General features: G+C 41.9%; 1 pseudogene across 1 annotated transcript; it reads left to right on the forward strand.

Moving 5' to 3' along the window:
• Positions 1 to 4223: 4223 nt before the first annotated feature.
• Positions 4224 to 5698, forward strand: LOC105549304 (annotated as a pseudogene). The gene is made up of 2 exons (XR_001007525.1): positions 4224 to 4883; positions 5033 to 5698. The product of XR_001007525.1 is annotated as a multifunctional protein ADE2 pseudogene (transcript).
• The last annotated feature ends 4218 nt before the right edge of the window (positions 5699 to 9916 follow it).

Raw genomic sequence — 9916 nt, forward strand, 5'->3', positions numbered from 1 at the left:
CCTGCCTCAGCCTCCTGAGTAGCTGGGACTACAGGCGCCCGCCACCTCGCCCAGCTAATTTTTTTGTATTTTTAGTAGAGGCGGGATTTCACCATGTTACCCAGGATGGTTTCGCTCATCCTGACCTCACCAGCTGCCTCAGCCTCCCAAAGTGCTGGGATTACAGGCGGGAGCCACCACGCCCAGCAGGAAAGAATGTTTGAAAGATTAGCCTCTGTTTTAGCCACCAGCCCTGTCACAATCGGCGGGGCGGGGGGGATAGTCCAGACCTGAGTGGGAGGGAACTGCTGTATTATTATCATTAGTGGGGAAGACAAGTAAATTGCTAGGCCACAGGCTTGTATTCCCTTCTTGCAAGTATTTCAGTGGTATCTTATAACTTCATAGCAATCTAAGAATAGCATACTAAAAGAGTTAAACTGAGTTTCTCAAGTATTCAGCAATAATGATAAATCCCCTAATGCTTTTTCGCAACATTTTATTATGAAAATATCCAAATAGGAAAGTTAAAAGAATTTTACAGTGAACATTGTTTACCAAGGTTTTACCATTAATATTTTACTTATTTTATCCCTTAACTAACTAGATCCATCAGTCCATCTTAATTTTTTTTTTTTTTTTTGAGACGGAGTCTCTCTCTGTCACTCAGGCTGGAGTGCAGTGGTGCAATCTCGGCTCACTGCAACCTCTGTCTCCCAGGTTCAAGTGATTCTCCTGATTCAGCCTCCCAAGTAGCTGCGATTATAGGTACCCACCATCATGCCTGGCTAATTTTTGTATTTTTAGTAGAGACGGGGTTTCACCATGTTGACCAGCCTGGTCTCGAATTCCTGACCTCAGGTGATCCACCTGTCTCGGCCTCCAAGTGCTGGGATTTACAGGCACGAGCCACTGCGCCTAGCCTAATCCATCTTATTTTTTGATGCATTTTAGATTGCTGACACCTGTACTCATTCTTCTAAAAGTCCTCACATGCACATCATTGACTAGAGTTTAAAATTTGTTTTTTTGTTGTTATAAAATTTACATACAATGAAGTACACAGATTAACTCTACATTACTTAAATTTATATAAATGTATACACCTTTGTAACCCAAACTCCTGTCAACATATAGACCACGAGCACCATCCCAGCAAGTTCTCTCCTGCCTCCTCCAGGTGAACTTCTGCCCCTATCCTCCCAGAGGGAACCACTGTTCTTTTTTTTTCCTGCTATAGATTTTCCTCTTCTAGAACTTCATATAAGTGAAATTATCCATTATGTATTCCTCTTGATTTCTAAAAGAAATTCTTAAGAAATTAAAAGTGTTTCTGAAACAAGGAGAATAATTGATAAAGAAAATATCAGAGATCAGATTCATTACTTCATTAAATACATTTATTATGAGAACCTCTAATCTGTGGATACAGAAATCTGAAAAACAGACCCTGCCCTCAAGGAGATCACACTGTCCTGGGAGATACAGTACAAACATGCAGTTAGAGACAGGCAAGAAACAGTTATCACTTGGCACAGAAGGGACCTAATCCAGCCTGGGAGGTAATGGAGCAATCAAGGGATATTTAATTTTTACTTTGGAACTTGTCTGGGGCAGCCAATGCTCTTTATTTTCCATAATTTTAGAACCTCTTAACTAAACATGATTTGTCCTGAAATGGCAGTTTTACAATACTGAGTAGGTGTAATACAAATTCGCTAAATAAATGAGGAAAAAACTGTGAAAGGCACAAATTGAAATTATTGGGGATTCTGCTTTCCTCTAGTTTGAGTTGCAATAGACTCAAATAGGTGTGGCATTGCTCCCGGACACAAACAACATGCATTCCTGTTCTTTGATCACAAGTGGCAGAAGCTTTCAAGAGCTCTAGATAGCAACAGCAAAACTTTAGTCTTCTTGGACTCCCCTTTAACTTTCTCAAGGTATATAAAACCTGTTGCTGGTTGGGCATGGTGGCTCAGGCCTATAATCCCAGCACTTTGGGAGGCTGAGGCGGGAGGATCACTTGAGGCCAGGAGTTTGAGACCAGCCTAGGCAACATAGCAAGACCCCATCTCTAACAAAAACCAAATCAACTGTATCTTCAAACTGAGGCCCTCACCTCCTAATTTTTGTTACTCTTTACTTCCATATTTTACGCACAGATTACAAATGAAAGATCCTCAGTTTCCAACTGTACCCACTTTTTCCTACTCTTGGTCCATCTCAGAACTCTATCATTGTTATTTAGTGAGGAGGGGAAGCCCGAGAAAAGCTGGAAATTTGTTTAGCCACTTTCCCCAGAAAACTGAGAGGGTTAAGAAAAATTCTGAAGCTTCTTTTGCCCCAGGAAACGAGAAAGCTACTTACTATAAACCACCTATTATAGATATGATGACCCTTGAAAGAGAAATAGTTTATTTTTCTTCAGATGGCATCTCAGTGTAACTAAATGCATTTTTTAGTGTACATCAGAAGGAAGGAATTGCTTAATAAAGAGTACCTGAACTGAGTTTGTTTCTGTTGATGAAAGGCAGAGCAGCTATAGAGGCGAGCTGCCCTAAAATAGTGTAAACAGTCACTGCCTTAAAGGTGCTTCTAACAGTAACAAAGCAGGGGCCCACGACAAACTATTCTAAACAATACTTTCTTCTTGCTTTTCCTAGTCCATTTCATTCAACTGAGTTCCACAATTCAGAAACAGTGACAGGAGGGATAAGAAAAATGGAGTGCCTGTACCTCTGAATCCTGACTCACGCACAAGTGTTTTAGCTCAAATTGGCTAGACATTTCTGAGTAAGGGATCGCTGGCAGTGTTTGGAAACTAAAGGAGAATAAAGAACAGTCTCATCAATCATGCAGCTTATGTTGTGGACTGAACTCATATATTTAAGCCCTAACTTCCAATGTGATAGTGTATGGAAGTGAGGCCTGTGGGTGGTAATTAGGGTTAAAGAGGTCATGAGAGAGGTGCCCCATGATGGGATTAGTAATCTTATAAAGATAACTAATTTATAGAACTTTCTCTCCGTTATGTGAGGAGATAGCAAGAAGACAGCCCTCTGCAAACCAGAGAGAGGGCCCTCACCAGGAACCAAATCTGCTGGCTCCTTATCTTGGACATCCCAACCTCCAGAACTGTGAAAAATAAATGTTGTTTAAGCCAGTGGTCCCCAACCTTTTTGGCACCAGGGGCTGGTTTTATGGAAGACAGTATTTCCACAGATAGGTGGAGCGAGGCAATGGTTTTGGGATGAAACTGTTCCACCTCAGATCATCAGGCATTAGATTTTCATAAGGAGTACACAATCTAGATCTCTTGCTTGCAGTTCACAATAGGGTTTGCATTCCAATGAGAATCTAATGCTGCCACTGATCTGTCAGGAGGCAGAGCTCAGGCTGCTCGCTCACCCACTGCTCACCTCCTGCTGTGTGGCCTGGCTCTGAACAGATGTGTACCTGACCATGGCCCAGGGGGTTGGGGAACCCTGATTTAAGTCATCCAGTCTATGGTACTTTGTTATAGAAGCCCAAGCTAAAACAATTCAGTACTTTGAGATGTATTGTAAAAAGTACCTTTTCCTTAAATGACCTCCATGACCCATTAACAAATGAAAGCTGACCTTTATTTGGTCATTTCATAGGATATTCCAGAATGCTGTGATACTGAATATCCATGTGTCCCATCATTCTTGATTTTTTTTTTTTTTTTTTTTTGAGACAAGGTCTTACTACATTGCCCAGGCTGGACTTGAACCCTCAAACTCCTGGGTTCAAGAGATCCTCCTGTCTTGGCCACCCAAAATGCTGAGATTGCAGGCATGAGCCACTGTGCCCTGCCAGGACTAGCTTTTTAAAGAGGCAACAGAGCCAGGCACGGTGGCTCACACCTATAATCCCAGCACTTTGGGAGGGTGAGGTGGGCGGATCACTTGAGCTGAGAAGTTTGAGACCAGCCTAGGCAACATGGTGAAACCCTGTCTCTACAAAAAATTACAAAATTTAGCTGGGTGTGGTGGCACAAACCTGTGGTCCCAGGTACTGGCAAGAGATGGGAGGATCGCTTGAGCCTGGGAGGCTGAGGCTGCAGTGGGCCAAGACTGCACCAATGCACTCCAGCCTAGGTGACAGTGAGAATCTGTGTCAATAAATAAATAAATAAAGCAACAGGTATCAAATATTCACAACAGAGATTTCTGCCTCTCAGCATGGGTGCAACTCCCATCCCACTCAGGATAACGGTGATGGCTGAGGTACTGAACATTGCTAAAAAACTGTGTGAAGGTAAAAAAGAGGTCTATGAATTGTTTGTTAAATAGGCCAGGAAAAGTCCTCCTGCAGTCTAAGGGCCAGATGACAGCAGGAAATGCAGTCAGAATCACCTGGAAGGAAAAGTTGCAACCTCAAATAAAATTACCAGTTGCATTTTTCTGTTGTTACAGGAAGCAGGTATTAAAACTGCTTTCACCAGAAAATGTGAGGAGACAGCTTTCATTGTGCCCCAGTGTGAAATAATTCCAACTGAATGGTTTGCAGAAGAATAGCAACTGGTTCTTTACTCAAAAGAAATCCTGGTGCCAAGAAAGGATATGAGTTTTACCCACCTAAAATGGAGATGTTTTTCAAGGATGATGCCAATCATGACCCACAGTGGTCTAGGGAACAGCTAACTGCAGCAAAATTTGGCTTTGCTGCACTTGGTATAAAACTGAAGTGGGTATCATGAGTCATGCCACATAGGTTGTTTTGAAATACTGGAGACATCCTGGTTGCCCCCTAGAACTGTACACTGGTTGATACGAAGAATGAATTTGGTGTTGATGTGACCAGCAAAGAAATTGTTCTCACTGATGTTATTGATAATGATTCCTAGAGACAGTGACCATCAGGAGATCAAAGCCAATACAGAAAGACAGTCTTTTAATCATCCTTTTAAAAATGTTGTTAAAAAAAAATAGAGACGGAGTCTTGCCATGTTGCCCAGGCTCAAGCAATCCTCCTGCCTTAGCCTCCCAAAGTGCTGGGATTACAGGCGTGAGCCATCACTTCTGGCCAAAAGATAAACAGTCGTATCAAGGCTTCAGTGTAACTCCTCAAGGGTTCCAAATGGTACAGAAAAACTTTGCATGGGTTGTAGAGATTACAGTTGCTTTTGAAATCAGAAAGTCAGTGCAGTGTTATAGTACTGATGGGTTCTACTTCTGACCTTAGTCACCATGAAAAAAATCAAGGCCTGTGGAAATTTTGGCATTCCATGTGGACTTCGAGTAACATCTGCACATAAAGGACCAGATGAAACTCTGAGGATTAAAGCTGAGTATGAAGGGGTAGCAGTCGTACTGTATTTGTGGCAGTGGCAGGCAGAAGCAATGGTTTGGGATCAGTGATGTTTGGGAACACTGCACATTCAGTTATCTGCTGTCCTCCCCTCACACCAGACTGAGGAGTTCAGGATATGTGGTTTCCTCTTCAACTACCCAGTGGTCTCGGCTGTTCAACCATACTTTCTCCAGAAGGATCAGCTCAGTTTGCTGCTCAGATCTTTGGATTAAACAATGACTTATTATGGGGCAAACTGCAAGCAAGCACTTTGAGCACATGGATTTCTTGGAAGAAAGGTGACAAGAAAATCACAGAAAGAACATTGCATTTTTTAGGGGGAAAACTACAAATTTCTAATTTAGCTGCAGAAAAATCAAGCAAGATGAAAAAATTTTAAATTAGAGAACACAAATAAAATGTACTAGTGAATACATGCTCCCCAAGATCCAAACAAAAACTATTCACGATGTAATTAAAACAGGTTAAGTGCTGTGAAAAATAGAAACATGGTGACATAGGAGGAGTCTGACAGGGGAACCTAACCGAGTCCTGAGAGTGTAAGTCAGCTTCCCCAAGGAAGTGACATTTCAAGCGAGATCTGAAGGACAGCAGTCTATAAACCAAGTAGAGAAAGGTAGTGCTGAGGGCAGAGGGCACCTACATGGGCAGAAGCTGGGAGCAAGATGAGTACAGCATGCCCCAAGTAATCAGGAAGTGCCAGTGGCTGGAGTGCAGAGACAGCAGTGCAGTTTTAGCTAGAGATGAGAGCAAGGGAGGCAAGGGCTGGATCATCCTGTCTCCTGTAGGCCACAGCAAGGTGTCTGGTCTTTATGACAGAGGAAAGGCACTTATTGAAGTGACATTTTAAAAAATTACTGACGGCCGGGCATGGTGGCTCATGCCTGTAATCCCAGCACTTTGGGAGGCCAAGGCAGGTGGATCACTTGAGGTCAGGAGTGTGAGACCAGCCCGGCGCAAAAGCCTGTCTCCTGAAAAAATAAAAATTTAGCCGGGTGTGGTGACGGATGCCTGCAATCCCAGCTACTCAGGAGGCTGAGGCAGGAGAACTGCTTGAACACAGGAGGTGGAGGTTGCAGTGAGCCGAGATTTCGCCACTGCACTCCAGCCTGGGCGACAGAGACCATCTTTAAAAAAAAAAAAAAAAATTGACAATATGAAGAATAGATTGAAGGGAGATAAGAACTGAGATAAATCCTATTTTACCTTCAATTTCTACTTTAAAATCACATACAATCATTTGGAGAAAAAATTTCCTAGTTGGGAACGTCAGATAGATTTAAGGTAGCCAGGCGTGGTGGCTCATGCCTGTAATCCCAGCACTTTGGGAGGCCAAGGCAGGCAGATCACCTGAGGTCAGGAGTTCGAGACCAGCCAGACCAACATGGAGAAACCCAGTCTCTACTAAAAATATAAAATTAGCCAGGCATGGTGGCGCATGCCTGAAATCCCAGCTACTCAGGAGGCTGAGGCAGGAGAATCGCTTTAACCCAGGGGTCGGAGGTTGCAGTGAACCAAGATCACGCCATTGCACTCCAGCCTGGTCAACAAGAGTGAAACCCCATCTCTAAATAAATAAGTAAATAAATAAATAAATAAATAAAAAGATTTAAGATGGAAGCCAGTCTCTTGGGGATTGGGAGAGCTCTGTAGCTAAGCAGAGATCCCCCAGGGCCGTTCCTGGTCACGCCTACTCCTCACTCTGGAGGTCTAGAACTCTACAGAGGCTGCTACAGGTGGGTTAACAGATTTCACCAGATGTATGATGATTAAACACCCTTTTTATCAAATCTAAATTTACAAGTTCAGGATATTGCACTTTCTCTTTATGATGGATTTCCATCCAAAACAGGACTTTTAGAAGCGACTGCTCCTTTACCTTGCTGTCCTTATCAGGCAATCGCAACGATCTCTAAAGCCAGGAAACAACCTAAAGCTTAACAAGCAAATTCACAATGTGGCTAAAGCTTCACACTCTCCTAACCAGCTCTGAAAGCAAAAGTAGGTATTAAAAAAAAACCAACCAAACAAACAAACAAACAAAAAACTGAAAAGGACAAACATCCAGACTATTTAACTTGGGAGTAAACATTACATCAGGGTACTCTATTACAACAGAAAGTACTGAGAAGCTAAACCAAGAAAGTTTAAACTCAGTAGGGAAGTTTATTATATGAGGAAGACCGTTAAGAAATAAAATGTGTGGCCAGGTACGGTGGCTCACGCCTGTAATCCCAGACCTTTGGGAGGCCAAGGTGGGCGGACTGCTTGAACCCAGGAGTTCAAGACCAGCCTGGGCAACATTCTGAAACCCCATCTCTACAAAAATTAGCTGGGTTTGGCGGCACGTGCCTGTAGTCCCAGCTACTCAGGATGCTGAGGTGGAAGGATCGCTGGAGCCCAGGAAGTCAAGGCTACAGTGAGCCATGATCGTGCAACTACACTCCAGCCTGGGCAACAGAAACCCTGTCCAAAAAAAAAAAAAAAAAAAAAGCTTTGCAGTTAAACTACCTGGAAAAAAACTTACATGAAACCCTCTTGACCAAATAAGATGGATAGACAAAGGAATGTTTTACCTGCCACATTCCCAGGTTAAGTTGCTAAAAGTCAAGGTAGTGTGCTGTTTTCTCAATAAAAAGACTAACAGGTTAATATATTAATACCACAAAAAAGGAACGTGCTAGTATTAAGGAACTACTCAACCATAAAGAGAAGACCAAAAAGAGTGAAACAAACTTTGTTTGTTTAAAACAAAAACAAACTTTATTCCAAATTATCAAAAAAAAAATTGTTAACTCTGAAACATTTAACATATTTCATTTAAACTCATATGGTCATAAAACTCAAACTATCAAAAATAGCATTGTGCGCTTAACCACTTTCAGTAATGAACCTTCAAGAGGAAACATTTAGAGACTCCCACACAACACATATTTAATATTAAGCAAAGACAGCATTAAAAACTAAAACTCCTCAAATTTCAAGAGAATACCTGTTCAAGTTTTTGATATGCATTTGCACATGATAAAAGAAATACTTTAATTTAAAAGAAACCAAGTCTGAGTGCTTACCCTTTCTTCAAATGTAATCTCCTGTCCACCCTTCATTTTATGACTGCACACGCCTCACTCTACTTCATCTACACTGAAACAGTGTTAGTTCAACATGATTGGCTTCACTCGAAGCCCTCTAGATCCCATTTCATATATCCCATCGACCACCATTATTCCCTTACATGTTTGCACAGCCTTATACTGAGCATTACATTGTAACCAAGCTTGGGAATTTCAGGTATCCAAAGGTAATTATATACACACGATTCTGTTTTATTGCACAGTTCACAATATAGCCGGTGATTATACAGCCAACCATGTTAAGATGAATATCGACTATTTAGACAAAGACATCGATTTTGTCCCCAACCACAAATGAAACAAGAAAGACACATATATTCGTCACCATATCAAGGTTGTGTTTACTCTGTGGTGCAGTCCTGAGGGCTCATACCACTCTCAGTGTGTTCAATACAGAATCCATAACATTTCTGGTGGCATCACACATGAAGTATAGGACACAAGACCAAAAGTGTCCTGTACTCATGAGCCATTTGTGCCACATACGTAACAGAGAGGCCCCTTTTAAAGCTTTTCAGATATTCAATCATGTTTGTCTTTTCAATTTCTTTTTTTTTTTTTTTTTTGAGACAGAGTCTTGCTCTGTCGTCCAGGCTGGAGTGCAGTGGTGCAATCTCGGTGCAACCTCCACCTCCCAGGTTCAAGCGATTCTCCTGCCTCAGCCTTCCGAGTAGCTGGGATCACAGGCGTGTGCCACCATACCCGGCTAATTTTTTGTATTTTTAGTAGAGATGGGGTTTCGCCGTGTTGGCCAGGCTGTTCTCAAACTCCTGACCTCAAGTGATCCACCCGCCTTGGCCTCCCAAAGTGCTGGGATTACAGGCATGGGCCACCACGCCTGGCCTGCCTTTTCAAAGTTGTTACCACACTAGTTCACACTGAAGGTAAAAGCAATAGTTAGAATCTCTTATTAACAATACATTTTGACTTCAAGTTCAAAGCTGTTGGTTACAAGTTCTGCTAAATTTTTTGTCAAATTTAAGAAGCCTATAGGACAACACAAAACCATCCCTGGTAATGTATTTGCAGTTTGGTCTTCAAAAGCTGTAAAGAGTGACAAAGAAATTTAAAAAAAAAAAAAATACTGAGTTAAAACCATTAAAAATATTTATTAATAATTGTTTTTAAACGCCACTTATTTGAGACAGCAGAAACCAAAGCATTTTCCTTAGAATTCTCACTTTGCTTGTATTTCACAAAAGTGCTTTAGAACTCAGATTTCTACCACCTGTATGGAGTGTAAAGTCAAAAGGAAGCCCAACAAAACCAAAGGCCCAATGGTGTCTATTCCCAGGCTAACCCACCTGCCCTGGGCTGAGGAGCTGGACACACCTACTGACAGAGTCACACACATGAATGAGGGGGTCAGGCACCAAGGTGCCTTTATTTATTCATTTCTCAAACTCAATTCCCTTCAAATCCTGACTCTATTTAATAGGCCAAAGGACGCTACTCATATTTAT

This window comes from Mandrillus leucophaeus, unplaced genomic scaffold, assembly GCF_000951045.1.
Source record: "Mandrillus leucophaeus isolate KB7577 unplaced genomic scaffold, Mleu.le_1.0 Scaffold433, whole genome shotgun sequence".
Taxonomy (NCBI): domain Eukaryota; kingdom Metazoa; phylum Chordata; class Mammalia; order Primates; family Cercopithecidae; genus Mandrillus; species Mandrillus leucophaeus.